The sequence below is a fragment of the Lissotriton helveticus genome, chromosome 10 (assembly GCF_964261635.1).
Source record: "Lissotriton helveticus chromosome 10, aLisHel1.1, whole genome shotgun sequence".
Lineage (NCBI taxonomy): Eukaryota > Metazoa > Chordata > Amphibia > Caudata > Salamandridae > Lissotriton > Lissotriton helveticus.
The window spans coordinates 577,253,464-577,272,375 of record NC_136071.1 but is presented as its reverse complement, the minus strand read 5'-3'; the positions used below and the strand labels follow the sequence as shown (position 1 = coordinate 577,272,375).

Here is an 18,912-nt window from a genome sequence, read left to right as displayed (position 1 = left end):
AGAGATGTAGCCTGCTCGGAAGTATTGAACATTTGATGTATACCTTAAATCACTTATTTGTCAAGTTGACAAAGTAGCATGTAAAATTTGAGAGACCCCTTTTATGAATCAATTTATATATTCACCCAGATCCAGGAAATCTATGTCATTTAAATTGTCAAACAGCATACTAGACAGTTTACAAGACCCAACATCCACCGAAATTCTTGTCACAGAAGATTATAATATGAACCTACTGCAACCTTTCACCTGTGATGACCATATTATACACCAGGACCATATCTGCCTTGTCCCCAAACAATCTGCAGCAACAACTAACAATATGTCAAGGAATTCAAAGTTGGTGACACTGGTAAAAGATCTTCAATCCTTTGGGCTAAGAGTATTAAATGGCAGATGCCAACAAGATCCCCTCCAGCGTGGACCCACTACTCATCTGACTCACACTCTAAAATTGATTTCACAGCAGCAACTCTCCCTCTACTTAATGTAATTACATCTTTCCAGATCAAAATATCAGACAGAAGTGATCATGGACAACAAATTTTAGACCTTGATGTTAAATATATCCTCCACCACCAGGCAAATACTCTGCTGGGGGAATTGAAAATGATAAATTATTAGACACTTCAGTTGTCTAATGAAACTACAGGTACTATCAGGGAGGCCAAAGCAGCCCTTATCAGGTATTGCTTTAGTAAGGAACACCTTACCCTGATCTCCAGGGCAGTCTATACAAAAAACATTAATAACCGTTACTCATCAAAAAAACGCCCAAGCGCACATCAGGTTACAAAGTGCTCGCAAGACTTAACAAGCATTTACAATGCAACGGTCTCGCCTTTGCAAAAGTTAGAGCTATTGGCATTGTAAATGACAAAAATGTTATGTATGTGTTGGTTTTGAAAACAGATAAATAAATGGCATTGTCATTTACAATGCCAATAGCTTAATCTGTCGCAAATGCGAGACCTATTGCATTTGCACACCCACACAGAGCCACACACATACAAAGCCACACACACATACACACAGAGCCACACACACACAGAGCCAGACACACAGAGCCAGACACACAGAGCCAGACACAGACACTGTTTAAAAGATAAGACAGTTTAACTGTGCTCTCGCCCCTCTGGGAGTCCTGTCTGCCGCCTGGCATGAGGTCCAGACGTGCTATTTTAGCGCCACAGTGTAAGACCGCATCAGCCCCGAAGTGTCACTTATGTTACAATACACAGTAACATGTGCAAGGGCCCGGGGATGAACCACGGTCTGATAGATCTGGGAACACTGTGAAATGAAATGAATCTTATAACGCGCGACTTAGCCCGAAGGCATCAAGGCGCCTAACAGAAGAACCAGGGAAACAATAAAATAGTAACTACAAGTACGCCCTTGCAAACAGCCAGGTTTTTAGTGCTTTGCGAAACCGCAGAACCGAAGGCTGAGCTTTAATTTCACATGGAAGGGTATTCCAAAGCTCAGGGGCGATTAAGGAAAAGGCCCTACCGCCCCATCTGCTCTTACGGAAGCGAGGTACCACAGGCAAGTTCTTTGAGGAAGAGCGTAAGAGTCTGCCCGAGACATAGGGGGCCAGCAGTTTCTTGACCCCCTCCTGCACCATTGCCAGAAAGTGCACTATGAGTCAGGCAGAGCACTTTAAAGGTGATCCTCGCTTCAATAGGAAGCCAATGTAAGGCTTTCCTGGCTCCTGTCGATGATGCTAGTCTGGGAGCGTCAAGAACGAATTTGGCGGCCGCATTTTGGGCGGTCTGAAGACGCTGTGTTAGGCTCTTATTCATACCGATGTAAAGGGCGTTACAATAATCGAGTCGCGAAGCAACAAGTGCTACCACCACTTGCTTCCGCACCTGGGGGGACAGGTAATGTTTTCTTTTCCTGAGTATTTTGATGATCCCCCAGCAGGTAGCAACAGTTCTGTTTACCTGAAAAGCCATGGAGAGGGCAGGTTCAATCAAAACTCCCAAATTCCGCGCTGACTCCGTGGGGGTAGGACAAGGCCCCAGCGAGGGCGGCCACCATTCAGGTGAACAGATGTTATTATTAGGGCCAAACACCAGGATCTCCGTCTTCTCCCCGTTCAACTTTAATGAATTGTAAATCATCCATTGTGACACTGCTTCCATGCAGTTCCTAAGGTTGAGCGGGGACGAGCCATCAGGGTGAGAAAGAGACCCCCTGACTCAGTCTCACACCCTGAGACAACGACGGACAGAGCGGGGTCTCACATATCCTGAGCCAGGTCCAGGAAGAGGTAAGGTCCACTCCCCGGACACCCTGGTACTAAGTCGACCAGGTGCCGAAGAGAGGAGTTGACACAGTTGAAGGAACATTATATCCTTTACTGGTTTTCACTTGTTTGTTTTTTGTATAGTTTTTTCACACCTTATTCACTTATAAGCAGTAGCATATATATAGAACAGAGTCCCTGACGAAAGCCTGGGGAACCATCCCGGTGTGGCTGAAACATGTTGGTCTCCTCGCAGCTATTTGTGTGGACTGCGATGATGATGTTATACTGTTCTTGTTTTTAAAGGGGAAGGGGCTAACGTCTATTAAAACTGGTTTTTGTTAGGTTCCCTATCCTTTTTTAAATCACCACTTATTTGCTTTTGCACTGCATTTCCCATCGTATCAACATCATGTGGTAGTACCGAGTGATTGTGGGTCGCTACCCCGAACTGGCTATTTGGGTATGCTGGTCTCAATGATCAAGAGACACAATACCCGATAAGGATTACCAAATGAGAATATTGATTCATACAAGACTTTTGATGGGAATCCTCAACTAGGGGTGACTTACGTTTACTGGTGTTTCACATTTTGTGGTATGGTTTGTTGGATTTGCTGTGTTTGTCCTCATGTACAATTGACATGACTACAAAAGCATAGAATCGCCATTGGATTTCTTATTATTTTGATGATCCCCCAGCAGGTAGCAACAGTTCTGTTTACCTGAAAAGCCATGGAGAGGGCAGGTTCAATCAAAACTCCCAAATTCCGCGCTGACTCCGTGGGGGTAGGACAAGGCCCCAGCGAGGGCGGCCACCATTCAGGTGAACAGATGTTATTATTAGGGCCAAACACCAGGATCTCCGTCTTCTCCCCGTTCAACTTTAATGAATTGTAAATCATCCATTGTGACACTGCTTCCATGCAGTTCCTAAGGTTGAGCGGGGACGAGCCATCAGGGTGAGAAAGAGACACCAAGATCTGTGTGTCATCTGCATAGGAGACTACCTCCATCCCAAAAGATCTAACCAACTTGGCAAGTGAGGTCACGTAGATGTTAAACAGGGTCGGACTTAATGCCGACCCCTGTGGGACCCCACATTGCACAGGTAGAGATGGAGATAGAAAGTCTCCCAGCTTAACCCTCTGTGTCCTCAGGTCGAGAAAGGAGGCCAGCAGACTCAAGGCCACCCCTTCCACCCCTATCTCCCTCAGGCGAGATGTTAGCACCGAGGGGAACAGGGTATCAAAGGCGGCCGTGAGGTCTAGAAGGACCAGGATGGTGGAATGTCCCTGGTCTACCTCCAAACGGATGTTGTTCAAGACGACCGTGAGGGCGGACTCGGTACTATGATGTTTCCTGAAGCCGTGCTGGGATTGATCCAGAAGGTCTGAGGAGTCAAGAAATGCCGCTAGATGTTGATTGAGATACGTCTCAAGCATCTTTGCAGGTGCTGGGAGCAGATATGGGGCGATAATTCTTGAGCACCTCAGGGTCAAGTGTGGACTTCTTTAAGAGGGGCTTGACCACCGCATTCTTCCATTCAGATGGAAAAATGCCCTCTCTCATAGCTCTATTCATGATGTCAAGTAGAAGAGGGAGCAAAGAGTCTCTGCAATCCTTCAGGACTTTAAGAGGACACGGGTCCAAAGGGGATCCCAACCTTGTCTTATTTAAAAGCAGGTCAAGCTCCTGATAGGATAAAGGCGGAAACTCTAAAAAGACTCTTGGAGTCGGTTGAAGAGACCTCCTTCGAGAGCAGAGAGAGGGGGACAGGCGGGGGAGATGTAGCAGATCTTTGTACTTCAAGATTCCGGTAGATGTCCGCAATCTTCGAATGGAAGAATCCTGCGATTTTATCACAGAATTCCTGGGTACCTGCCACAGGGTCCTGTATCTGTAACGTGCAAAGCGAGTCCACTATTTTAACGAGATCTCTGGGAGAGGAGAGAGTCATTGTCAGGTTAGCAAAGTAATCTTGCTTAACTCTGATAATCTCCAACTTGTACTCCTTAAGGAGTAACTTGTGTTTATCCCTCTCCTTCAGATTCCAGCTTGCTCGCCAAAGCCTTACTTGCTTCCTGCACCCTTGTCTCATGAGCCTAAGATGCTCCGAAAACCAGGGTGCAGAAAGTTTCTTTCTAGCACAGTAGCAAGAGGCGAGAGGAGCAAGCACATCGACTGCTGCACTAATGGCTTTGGACAATTCCGAAGCCGCTAGGTTGGTATCCACATAGAGGTCAGGTTTATAGTTATGCATGAGTTCTGTTCGCGTGAAAACAATTAATGTAACTAATGAACACAAATTGTACACCCGGGGGCAGTTTGCTCCATTAACTGGTGATTTAAATAAAAAATTAAAAACACAACCCTGGATCATACAAGCTGGCTTCAGGTAAGCACTTGGCAAAACCAAACATGGAGATGGGACTTTGCAACAATAGTGGGTTCACGTATGCATGGTACTTTTCACATTCTGCAAATACTCCGCCCTCAAAAAAAAGTCTGCGTCTGCACATTATCGTAGTACTCCCGTTTACATCCAGTAGAATAAGAAGACGAGATCATTTCACAAAAAGGGTAATTGAGGAATGAGTCACGTGGCCAGCATATGAATTAATAAAAAAAAGTGCTTTGGCTTCTTTACCTATCAATTGACCATTAGGTAGCAAAAAAGCTTGTCTGCATCGTGTATTTCCGGGGCGAGCAGTGCTTCTTGAATGGTCTGTCAAAGACGCTCAACTGATGCCTGCTGCCATGCAAGGTTCTGTGTCTCTGTCAGGCCCTGTGAGTGGCGGCTTCTGAGCCTATGTGCACCACTCCGGGTACAGGCGCTTCATTTCTGTGAGTAGACATTCCATTAAATTAGTAGCTGATCAATAACAACTTTTTAAATGAATTACATCATTTTCTGGTGTTTAGATCGTATCTGATAGACTTCTCCGAAACGAAAGCTTGTGGGCCACATAAACCTTGGGGAGTGCAAATTCCCCTGGAAACATTACTCAGACTTTCTCCCAGTAGCACATCTGGAGTGACAGAGTGAAAACTGTAGTACTCGCCCTGTTAATTACGACCTTGCTGCCTCGGCTTACATACAACAAACTTTCGCAGCTGACGTCCACGCACACTGGGGGAGGGAGAGGGATGGAGGCGAGAAACTGGTGTGTAACCCGTCACTTGCAGCACGGAGTGCTATACGCATGTGAATAGCTAAATGACGGGGTTTCCACTTTACCCAGAGATGCAAAAAGAAACGCATTGAAGAAGCATTCTAGTGGAAACAAGTAAAGCAAACACATGAATCACAGAACAAACTCGACAAAAGCAGGCTTCTGCGTCAAAATAACAATTTCAGAGAATGGATTTGGTGCATTTTTCTGTTGCATCAAAGATACATGGATTCCTTAGTGCCCACCCACAGCTCTGCTCTGCCATTGTCCCACAGCAACTCCCGGTCTCCTGCATGCCCCTGCTGACTTTAAAAGCATAACAATAAACCGCCTGTGCAGGGCTGAAGTGCCGCTCTCACTAGATCACAACCCACGCTGCCTCCTCACACATAGCGCCTGCCCCGAGATATTAAACAGAACAGGTCCGGGCATCACACCCGCCGTTGTTTTCACCCCCATGGGGCAGACACACACTGCACACACTGCATTCACGCTACCCCTTTGCACCCGGCACTTAATGCACTGCACTTACAAGAACGCCTGGGCACCTTTAACACTGTTTCTGCCCCAGCGAGGCGTGCTTTGCCACTGCCCCATTACAGCACTAGCCCCCCAATCCTAAAGGCTCGACAAGTGCACAGAGAGCACTCGCCTTCTCTGGTGCCCCTTAGCGCTGTATGCCCGGTGAGCACTTTGCAGCACTGCGTGCTCTATCGCACTTTGCTCCAACGACACTGCCCGTACTGCACCCCCACTGCCACCAGACCCTAGACGCACTCACCTAGGGTGTCAGCAGGCAGGCAGTGCAGCGGCAGCACGCCCAGCACCAGCAGCAGGTAGGAGCCCGGGCCGGCTTCCTGGCTTCCCGGCGGCCGCAGCATGTTCCTCAAGCGCCGGTTCCTTCCTCCTCTCCCAGGCTCCTCCAGTGCTAACTTTCAGCTGGCCCTCCGCTCCTGCTCCCGTCAGCCCTCCACCCTCGCCTGCTGCTCCCTCCTTCCAAGTGAGGCGGCCGGAGTGGCAGCGCTGCAGGCCAGTCCCGCCTCGCTTCACCCGGGTGCTGCGGGAGTTCCTCTCTGGGCTCCCCGTCTGCTGTCACCCGGGAGCAGTGCAGACTTCCAGCGCCCGTCTACCTAGGCAGATAGCAGGGTGCCAGCACATATTGAGGCTTTAAATGAAGCTGTTTATCCACCAAATCCGGACATCAACGGCAGGAATCACTAGAGAAAGCCGCCGTGACGGTGCGTTCCCGTTTTCTGTCTTCTATTATGAAGAAATAAGAAACAAGAAAAGCGAACACTCACCAATGCTCCCGATCGAACTCGCCCGCCCCAGCTCCATGAAAAAATGGCGGCCGCAAACATCGTAAAGAAAAAAAAAGTAAACGCCCACAATGGGCCCACCTCGTCATGACTGCAAAAAAGGGGCGGAGAGCGAAAAAATCGCCGGAACGCCCCCGAATCTGTTCGGGCAATGACTGACGCAACTCTGTTCCAATGGCTAGCCTCCCATTTATGGAGCTAGCCAATGGAACAGAGAGGCTGGTTAAAGCCCCATACTGATTCTCAAAAGATTTCGCCTGCGCGAACACTGCTGCGCAGTACTACGCCAGGCGAAACCTAAAAAGTACTTAAATAGCTGCCTCATTTCGCAACGGATAAGTCGGTAACCAAAAGGAATTCACTGCTGCAAACCCCCACATGATCAGCCTCTGTTCCTGGAATGTTCATGGTTTTAATAGTATGGGGGGGACTTTTCCAGCGAGGAGCTTACCGGACAGCATACCTCCACGCCGCAAGCAGCTCCAGTGCCAGCTCCTGGGTGGGGAACGCTGTAGTCTCGCCGCCACAGCAACAACACCGCGTCTGGAGACTACAGCTCCCAGCGAACTTTGCGGGCACTTCCTGCCTCCCGCACTCTTTGCGCCCGGAGGCGCTACATAGAGCAGACGCTCCCTCCGCGTCGCGGGACGCGCGCGGGCGGAGCCCGGGCAGAGGGCGGGCCGTCTAAGGCCGTCCAAGGACGAACAGGGACGGGACGGGCCACATCTCTAACATCATGGGTAAGCGCAAACTCGTGACAGCGCCGGTTGGCGAGGCTAAAGCTAAGGTCCCTAAGTACACCACTAGCATCATCACGTATTTGACTACGAAAGTGTCTGAACTATCAACCCAGATTGCAGAGTCAGAGCGTGAATTGGGTTTGGAAACTACTCCGGTAGGCGCGGACTCATTAAATACCTCCACCATTAACTGTATCCCGTTGGAACCCAGGGTTATTATTGAGTCATGTAGGCCAACTCAGCCACAATCTCCCATGGTTCTCCCGACCCCGGTACTGCCGGAAACAGTGAGACCATCTATTACGGCGTCTACATATGATTCAGGAAGCATAGCTTGTAGCCAGCCTGGGGCTCAGCGCGCATTGTGTGTTACTGAAGAGGGTATCTCAGCTCTACTTGAAAAACTTTTCTCGGATAGGCTGGAACCCGCCCTTATCCAGATTGCCACTGACATTACTGAAACATTGAAGGATTGTGTCAAGGAGCTTCTGGTGAAATGCGAGCGCATCAATGACATTGTAAACACACGGGCTCTTTCAACTACTATACAAGAGGCGCCTTGCTCAACAGCGGTACAGGTTCCTGCACCCAAGCCTGGTGGCCCATCCACTACTGTTGCTAGTGTGGCTACTAAAGTGACTCCTGAGAACCCTGCTCAAAACAAAGGGGAGGTTAAAAAGGGTTTATCTGCACCTTTCCTAGAAGCCGCATCTAGTGAAACCCCAATAGTAAGGCCTAGAGCTACACAGGGGGGCCGGGGGAGTATGGTACCCCTAGTTAATTTACCTCCTGATGCAACACCATTTGTAGCTATACTGGTTAACGTACCGAAACTTGCTGTGGGGGAGGTTGAACACCATGAAACACTTTTGAAGCATACTAAAAATTGGTGCAATGCGAATTGCACGGGTGCAAGTAACATCGCAGATAATATCTTGACAGGAAGAAGGGTTGACTGGGTGGGCACAACTAGGAAAAGTGTAGCTGGAGACTGCGTAATTGTAAATTTTAAATCAAGAAACGTCTCCAGCCGTCTCTTTTGGGATGCTTCCCCACTGGATTCAGTAGGCAAAGGTGTTCGTGCGATGCCCCTTGGCTTTTTTTATCCCCCAGTTAGTAGGTTAGGTGGTGGAGAGAACACTATGTCACATCTTATTAACAACGTATGTGTTGAAGACAAACCTATTCCACCTTTACAAGCGAACCGATGGGTGACCAAGCAACCCAGGGCTGGTGGCAAAGTTAATTCTGTAAAAAATATCCCTACCAATGACTTAATATTGTCGAATAGATTCTCGGCTCTGGCAAATAATTTAGATATTGATTGACTAGAGCATAGTCATAATAGCCTGAACGTCTCTTGTAATGAAAATGTTTCTACTGATTTGTCATGTAACACAATCACTGCCGTAAATGACCCTTTAGCTTTGGGTAGGGGGAACATCAGGCTACTTTCCTGGAATATTGCGGGATTACGTTCTAAGCAGGATGACCCGATTTGGCTACATAAGATAAAAGAACACGACATAGTGGCCTTACAGGAAACTTGGGCACGAGAAAATGCTTTGTGGGTGGATGGTTATACATCTTTTTTTGTCAAAGCACAGAGTTCCACGGCGGGAAGGGATAGGGGGGGCTTGTTGCTTTTAGTCTCAGTTAACGTAACAGGCACTATTAAGGAAATCCCCAGCTCCTCATATTATTTTCAGCTGGTGGAAATTCTGCAAAAAGACAATAACAAGATAGTGCTAATAAACTGTTATAACTCTGTGCAGGGGGGTCCTCTTAATTTTGTTTTAGAAGAGTTGTCTTCTTTTTTTATTAATTACATGTCAAAACAAACCACTTTTGTTCAACTCATACTGATGGGAGATTTTAATGTTCATTTGTGTGGGCTACATTGCCAGATTGAGGTTGATACTGGCCCAGAATATACGACTCTGCCACATTTTGAGCATAGCCTGAAGGGTATGGCAATGGAGGATTTGCTTTCCTCTAATGATTTATTTGAACCAGGGTTCTTAGACTTAAAGGAGCGTGTGGCTACATACAACGCGAGGGGAAGTGAATCGATCATCGATTATATTTTCATGTCCCCAGGTTTGCTCCGCTATGTATTGTTTTATAATGCCATAGTAAGTGGGTTCAGTGACCACAACCCAGTGTCGCTAGTCTTAGATGCTTCCATTGGTCTACGCAAAGGGGCTTTGAGGTCCACCGCTGTGAAGGATGTGAGGAGCATAGACCAGGGAAGGCGCCTTAAATGGTGCAAAGTTTGCCCTGAGGATTTCCTTGCCGTAATTGAGCAAAATATGGCAGCGGAATTTGGGATATGTAGGGATTCAGACATGGGGGGGAGGGAGGTAGTTTGCGCTTTTGAGGATATTTGCGCTAGAGTAGAAAAAGAGCTTATAGCTAGACCAAAGAGGGGACCTATCCCAGCTTTTGGTTGGTTTGACCATACTTGCTCCAAGGCACATTCTGCTCTGTTGGAAGCGCTTAAACAATCCCCTAGAGATAGGTCATTGGTGGCACACTTGAGGAAGAAATATGCAGTGGCAATAAAGATCAGAAAAAAGGCTATTAAAGAGGAAGCCTGGGATTCCTTGATGGATTCTGCTATCCTTAAACAAAGCTCCAAATTTTGGTCTATAATCATTAACCCTTTATTTGCTCAATCAAACAATTCAGATATAGAAGTAAACATAGCTGAAGCAGAGTGGCTCAAACATTTTTCTAATATCTATGGGTCAAATGAAATGGTCGAGACATTTAGTATGTCTTGTTTCTCAACTTCTCCTCCAAAGCTATGTTTCACTAAAACTGAAGTGGAGGTTGCTTTAAAGGGTTCAGCTGCAAACAAAGCCCCCGGTCCAGATGGGGTTCCTCTGGATCTTTATAAGCTAAACCCAGGTATGTGGGCAGAGCTACTAGCAAATGTTTTTAACTGTGTACTTGAGGGGGGTTTGCCAAAAACTTGGGCTTGTTCAATCATTGTCCCTATTTTTAAAAAAGGTCAAAGAAGCGATCCCAAATGCTACCGACCCATATCCTTGTTGGATTCTTCTATGAAGGTTTTGGGCAAAGTTTTATTGGCAAGAATCAATAATTGGTCTCTGAAAAATGACATCTTATCGGATGCCCAGTATGGGTTCCGCTCAGGAAGAGGCACAGAGGACCAGTGCTTAAATCTCCATCTGATAATTTCTAAATATTCTACGGTATCAAAGGGGTCAATCTTTGTTGCATTTATGGACCTGTCCACGGCCTTTGATCTAGTGAATAGAGCGCGGCTGTGGACTATGCTGTTGAAATTGGGCCTTGATCCCCCTCTTGTACACTTTCTGGCTGAACTTCACAAAGACCTAAAGGCATCGATCAGAATGGACCAAGAAGGTAATCGCACAGGCTGGTTCAAATCAAGCAGGGGTGTACGGCAGGGCTGCATCCTTGCCCCCATGTTGTTCACTCTATATATAAACTCATTGGAGAAAAACCTTTTAACTGCTACCTTGGATACACCGCGTGCAGGGGATACTCGCATCCCCGTTCTCCTGTACGCAGACGATGCTGCACTAATAGCTCGGACACATTTAGGCCTGCAGAGACTTTTAAATGCATTTAGTGAGTTCATGTCCTCACTTGACTTAGTGGTAAACAATTCAAAATCCCATGTTATGGCTTTTGGGGCTGTTAAAAACAATTCCAAATCGTTTTATTGTAATGGTGAAGTGATCACTAATGTCAAAATTTTTACTTATCTTGGTGTGATTTTTGATACAAAGGGTAGTTGGTTACCTCAAATTACAGCCAAGACTAAAGCGGTGAGGAGTTCGACAAATGCTATTTTAAGTTTTTCTAGGAGACTGGGAGGAAAGCCGAGCGGTGCTTTACTAAGCTTGTATAGGGCAAAAACTCTGGCAATAGCCAGGTATGGCGCAGGTTTGTGGGGCTATGTGAATACCAAAATCATTCAAAGGGAGGAAAATAAGTTCCTTCGGGCCTTATTAGGACTCCCTCTATCGACAGCTACATTTTCAGTTCACCAGGAGTTAGGTTTAGGGTATATCACCGATATCCTTTTAATGGCACCTATTCTCTTATGGATTAGGACCTGGATTAATAATAACCTAGGCTTAAACCATAAAATACTGTTGGACTGTCTAAAATTGGAGAAATCCAATAACATTGCTTGGCTGTCATATATCCATAGGTGCTCTTTGGAATTAGGACGCCCAGAGATATTTACTGCTCCCACGGGTCTGAAGAAATCTGATTTAAATTGGGTCAAACTCAATTTCTCGAAATTGAAGACCCTGGAGAGAGAGGATCAGCAATTCATTAAGCCCATGGTTAGAGCTCATTACCTAACTATCACCTGCTTAGATATGCAGCCGTACCTTGCTACAGTGAATACCCCTTTTCATAGGTGGCTTCTAGTAAAATTCCGGTTCAACCAGATTTACATGGTTCTGTGCGACAGTCAGGGTTGGTTTAAGCAGGAAGATGCACCTGTATGTAATTGTGATAATTTTTCGCGGCAGGATAACATGCATCTAATGCTGTTTTGCTATTTTTATAACACGCCCAGACAGAAGTACCTGGTACCCTTATTGAAGGATAAAGCTTTTCTCCAGGCAAAACCAGCCCTCCTATATCTCCAACTGTTGGACTCACCTTTGGTCATGTTTAGCGTGGCAAGCTATCTTGTTGCTGCAGTTAGGACTAGGAGGAGGCGATTGAGAATGTAACTTGGGGGTACTCTTTGGAAGATGAAATATGTTCCTTGTATCTGCAATTTTGGCTAATAATTACCTTCTCTTTTTAGCTGTTTTTAAATTGTTTTAAACCGTGTACATAAATGATAATTCTATATGTAATTTTTATGATATCAAATTGTCCTTTTCTATTGACTGTAGTATGCTTTTATGATTTTTAACTAAATCGAATAAAGTGGTTTTTGACTTGACTTGAAAATAGTATGGGGCACGACCATGAAACTGCAAACTTCTTGGATCAACATGACTTAATATTGCTACAAGAAACCTGGAACCTGCGCCAAGCTTCCATCCCGGGTTATATCGAGTTTCACGTTCTCGCCGAAAAACGTTCTAAATTTGGTCATCCTAGAGGAGGCTTATCCACGTATATCGCCCAACAATACAGATGGCAACCGGAAGAATTGGACACGGTGGTAAACTGGATACAAGCAATAAAACTTACGGAGAAGTTGGACTCTGGTTCAGGTATTTGCAATCTTTTAGTACTTAACGTTTATGTACACCCGGAAAAGAGAGAGAAAAATGAAAAACTGATAACACTACTAACCTTGATCAGGGCTTTGCAAAGTACTCATGAGTCGCACTCCATGATTATCTCAGGGGACTTTAATAGCAATCTATCAAAAGATGACAAAATAACTCAAGCTCTCGGAAAACTGGGCCTTTCTATCCTGAACAAGAAAGATAGTGTGGACAGTGGCATACCTATAACTTTTGTAAGCGGTAATCGAAAGTCAACAATAGACTTCACAATAATGAGCAACTGCTTGATACCGATGGTGAGCTCATTTTCGGTGGAGCAACGTGTGGAAAGCGATCATCTTCCTCTAATTACCAAAATAAATATGTTGGTCAGCAAGACGGAAAAACAAAACACCGTCATCGAGTACACTGAAAAATTCAATCTACGTAAACTGAAATGGGGCGGTAAGGATATAAAACCAACAATGGATAAATTCAAAAATGAACTGCTCAGATTAACATCGGAAGAAAAAGAAAACCTGGTAAAAACATGGGAACATCTATGTGAAGCAGTAACAAGAAATCCCCCAAATATAAATCAGAATTCGAGAAGACTCAATACTGGGAAACAGCCTTGGTATAACATCACCTTGATAGAGGAAAAAAGAAAAATCGCACGAGAAGTCCGCAAGCAGGTATTATTGATAAAAAGTGGAATAAAACCAGATAAGTCAAAATTGAAAGTCATGCGAAAAAAATATAAGATCATGCTGAGTAGCGCAAAAACATCGTACCAAGAGGAAATGTGGACAAAATTACTAATTGCCGGGAAACACAATAATGCCAGAACATTTTGGGGTATGATTAATAAACTGACAAAGGGGAATACCATAATACAGGAGGCTGGCATTGGAGAAAGCAAGTGGACTCAGCATGTAAAAAACATGTTTTTCGACAGGATGGATGGTCAAAACTGGCCCTGTAAATCAGAGTGCAAATCCTGCATTAGAAATTCCGAACATGCGGAAACTATCTTAGGAACAGGACATAATCCACCAGAAGTAACTCTGAAGCTAACTTTGGGTTGTGGAATTGGGAACAAAGGGAAACTTGAAAACATACTTGTTGGTAAATCAGAAAAATTAGTAAACACCGTGCCTGATACCCTAGTAACAACAGATCAGCTGAAAGCTATAATAAACCGCCTGAAAAAAGAGGGTGCAGCGGGTCCTAACGGGCTTCCAAACTCTATCTTCAAACATTCACCTGAATTCTGGGCAGAATACTTGACACCATTCTTTAATTCAATTTACAACCAGAATAAACTGCCAAGATCCTGGAACGGGAGTATAATTCACCCCATTTTCAAACAAGGTGACCATAATGAGCCAGGAAACTATAGGCTGATTTCGCTGATGGATGTTGAGGCAAAATTATATGGGTCATGCTTATTATCACTTCTCCAAGACTGGATGGAAGACACAAATATAATACCCATGTTCCAAACTGGCTTCCGGCCAAGGACCGGCACACTAACAAACTTGATAACCCTGGCTCTCCTAAAGGAAAAAGCTGAAAAAAGGAAGACGAGACTGTACGCTTGCTTTATAGACCTGCGAGCAGCCTTTGACAGAGTGAACAGAACCCGCCTATGGGAAAAATTAAGATCATGGGGTATCCCGAAGAAGCTACTGGAGGCTATTATAGGCTTGTATAGTAACACCTGTGCTAGAGTAAAATTGGGAGACGGTAGCAGCGTAACGGCCGAAATTAGAACACAACAAGGCTTAAAACAAGGCTGTGTACTGGCCCCAAGTTTATTCAACCTTTACATGGCAGACATCGTCAGTCACATGGAGGTCGGGGAATGCCATCCACCCTATTTGTCAAAAATTCCTATCCCCTTCCTGCAGTATGCGGATGACATTGTCGTTCTGAGTCAAACGCCAATAGGCTTGCAAAGGTCGATCTACAACTTGGTAACCTATTTGGAACACGAATGTTTGGAACTGAATAAAGACAAAACCAAAGTGGTCCGCATCGTGGATCCAAAAAAGCCAACATTCAAATGGTACGCAAATAGCACCCCAATAAAGGAGGAAACATCTTACAAGTACCTAGGTCTGAAGTTGGGGCGAGGTCAAACGAACAAAGAACACAAAATCGATCTAAAAGCTAAAGCACAGTCCCTGATCTACGCATATCGGCAACTACAAAAAAACGAAGTTGTCCAAATTATACACACCTCCTGAAAGTGCTAAAAGCACAAACCCTACCCACCTTGTCATACGCATTGGCCACCTGGTGTGGCAAAGAAGCAGGGCTGTTAAACAGCTTACAAACAAAGGTATACAAGGCAGTCCTAAACCTCCCAAAATCGTCAGCACCGGCGCAGGTTCGTCTAGAATGTGGTCTTCTGAATCAGACGTTTCGCAGTATGGGAACCTTTGTGAAACTCTGTCACAAAATACGAATGTCAGAAGACGGCTCATTGGACAACCTGTGCTGGAAAGAAATCGATACCCAGCAGAAACTGCACGTGCCGAACAGTTGGGGAGGTTTCCTGTCCCAATCCCTGAACTGTATAGGAATTGAAGAAATTTGGGACACGAGGCCAGATAGATATACTTTTGACAAAATAGTAAACAAAGCGGTCAAATGGGAATCCTATCTGGAAGACAAAACAAGTACCGCAAAACGACGACACGGGTGGACTGTGATAAACTCATATTCCGGGATAAAGCCACAGACCTATCTGGAAAGCCACTTCTATAGTTCCCTAAAACAAAGATATGTAAAACATCGACTAGGCTTACAGTTTTCAAAGGATTTGTTACCATCCTGGAAAAATTGTCACACTGACCCTCATTGTCGTCTATGTGGATATCAGAATGAAACATTAACTCACTTACTATGTGTTTGCCCGGTGCTTAAGGATTTGAGGTGACGGCTTTTAAAGAACATTTTTAACAAATTGAACATTCGAACATGTAGGCAAGCTGTAATTCGATGGCTAGATGGATCATCTCCTATGTTGGCCTGCAGGGGGGTTAAATACATGATGAAAGCCCAATCCCTCCTACAGCAAGCTGAACAGGGAATCATAGTATCAATTTGAAATACATGATATTTATTTTTCATATGGCTAACAGTCCCTAATAGTTAACATTATACACGTGTTTTATGTTCTATGATGATCAAAATGCATTTTGTAATAATTTTTAATAATTTTATACAATAAAAATTGACTTGACTATATATTGCATTGTAAAGAGGAATTGTAATAGAATCCTGAGAATTGACGGGCGGCAGCATAGGAACCCTTTGATTCAAGCGGATCTGAAGTTTATTTATAAAATATACCAAAAGATGGTTTGGGAGGAAAAAATAACAGCGCTAAATTTTGGGCAAAAGCATTGTATCTTCAGTTAATAGAAAAACTCAAGAGACTTCTGGAAGATGGTGAAAAGCCTAAACAGGGCCTCTATCGCTGATTATAGTTCAAATTTAACAGGAAAAGGTTGGGCTCAACTTTTTAACCAAACACGTCAATCAATCCTCAAAGGACACAACACCCTTCAACCATGAGACATAAAGCACAAACCTCATAAGCATCATAAATCTAGACGACGGTATGCTTCGCTTTTTTGAAGATCAAGAATGCACATCAATTCAGAAGTGCAGACGTGATGGAATGTTGGGAACGAACGGAATACCACAAACATTGTATAAAACAAATCCTACCCTCTGACTTTAGTTTTCAACAATGCGCTGCAGCTGGAAACTATCCCTGATTCATGCAAAGGCTCTATAATTAATCTGATCTTCAAAGTCAGTGACTGCCACTAGCCTGAAAATGATCACCTCACTACACTATTAGATACCGAGGCAAAGCAATTTGCAGGCCTTCTCCCTACTAAACTATTGTTTGGCCAGAAAGAAAATATATAAACCCCCTCTAACAATCTGGATTTACCCAAGGGGCGGCACAGCAATTAACATCTTATCCTGTTTTTGTAATAATGGATAAAAAAAGTTAACCAAACAAGCGACCTATCTATTTTGTGTATTTCACAGCCACCTTTGACAGTGCAGCGTAATCTCCTCTGGCAAAAATTGACACACTGGGACATCCCTGAACCTCTTTTAAAAGCAATACAATTGCTATACACGGACACTTGGGCAAGAGTGAGAATAGGGGATGGTTCTTTCGTGTCCAGTAAAACAGACACCTCCCAGGGTTTAAAGCAAGGATGTGTATTGGCGCCATATTTGTTCACTCTATTTTTAGAAGACCTTACCCCAGCACTGGAAGGGGTAAATGCTCACCCCCCAAAGGTAGGAGATATGCATATTTCAAATCTTCTGTATACAGATGACATGGTTCTCTTCAGTCAAACAAAAATCGGTCTACAAAGCCTCATTGACAGACTAGCTAATTACTCCATAACCAATGCCACGTTAATATATCAAAAGAAAACCAAGGCCATGGAAGTTAGTAACAGTGTACAGAAAAGGCAGATATGGTATCTACAAAGACAACAACTGAAGTCGGTGAAAACCTACAGATACCTTGGAGTATGATTCTATGGCAAAGGCTCCTTCCACCAACATAGGCTGGATCTACAAAGGAAGGGCAACACAGTACTTCTAACACTACAGAGTCCTTGGATGGTCCAAACTTCCTACCATTTCTAAAGGTAATAGCACCAATATTAACTCAGAGCCTAACATATGGGAGTGAGGCAAAGACAAAACAGCCTTAAACTCCATTATTACAAAAATATTCAGATCACTTTTCCGTCTTCCATCTAATGCCTCTCCGGCCCAGATAAGACTTGAATTTGGCGTAGTAAATCAGTCGAACACTAGAAAGGGGTGTACATTAAAGTATGGAAAAGAGTTCTGTCCTGGTCGGCCAAACAATTGTGAACAATCTTCTGGGATGAAGGTCCAAACAAGAAACAATGTGTCCTCCCGTCGGTATCTAGACTCGTCCATTGACAATTGGGGTGTTTGACCTTTATTGGCAATGACCCTTCACAAGGGTTATTGAAGAAAACGATATTGGCGTAATGAAAAGAATCTCGGTAGCTAAAGACGAAGAGGCGTGCTCAACTAGATCTCATCCCTGGATGGGTCTAAGCTACAACAAACACTGAAGAATCTGTATAGGTTTTAACAGGGTCTTTCTTTGTTCTAATTGTGTGTCAACAACTAAAGTGTCTGGGGTTTTCATAATGTATTGGGTTATTTAATTGATTTTGGAAGTGATTCATGTTTACATCGACAATTTGCGAATTCAGCACATGGTGTTATGCTGTCAATAAGTGATCCTGTTGCTGATGTTTTATTTTCATTTTAATGTTGTCTCTTTTATGGCTTCTACCAATGCCGAATAAAGATTATTGTTATAATTATTATTATTATGGTCCTAAACGATTTTAAAGCCCTCACGTTTCAGCCCTATCTTGAGCCTCGGTGGTCCAAGCAACTGAAAGAGCACTTTATTAGATACTGCAACGGCTTTTTCCTGGACTTGCCCACATTGCGCCCTGGCTCTGGGAAGCAAAAACAGCATGATGCAGACTGGGCAAATCTGTGGAGGAAAATATTGTTCTTTAACTTGTTTGTCCTGTTCCTATAAACTAAAGGAGGGCGACGATGAGAGCACTTTTAATCAAACATAGTATTTGAACTTACAGACAGGCCAGGATTGCGTTCTGTCAGGCAACGGATATCATTTTGAATTGTTGTTTTAGTAAATTTCCAAAGCACGCTGCAAAAGAACTGAAGGACTGTGAAATCATATTGCCTTAAGCTCACAGATACCATTTTGAATTACCTTTTTAAACCAAGCTGCAGAAAATTGAAATATTGTGAATTTTATTATTTATGCTTTTTAATATCAAGTCCACTAGACCTATGTTTTAGGAATGTCTCTGTGGCAGTTGCACAAATATGCTAATGTATGCTACTCTTCATTGTGCTGTCCATTGTATTTCTGACATTTACCCTTCACCTGCTACCAGAGGTTCAGAAATTACGGTGTAACATCCACCCCGAATTGTTACACTTGCCAGGTTTTAGAATGACAGTCCAAGGCTTGCACTCTCAGCTTCCTGGTTATAGGCATTGCACTTACAGTTCCCCCTAACTCTGGAATGACCTGCCTCCCAA

At 44.3% G+C, this 18,912-nt stretch overlaps 1 protein-coding gene across 4 annotated transcripts in view; it reads left to right on the top strand.

The window, feature by feature from the left end:
* Positions 1-18,912, top strand: part of FAM234A (family with sequence similarity 234 member A) — a 379,590-nt gene that overhangs the window by 327,584 nt on the left and 33,094 nt on the right. The window lies entirely within an intron of this gene.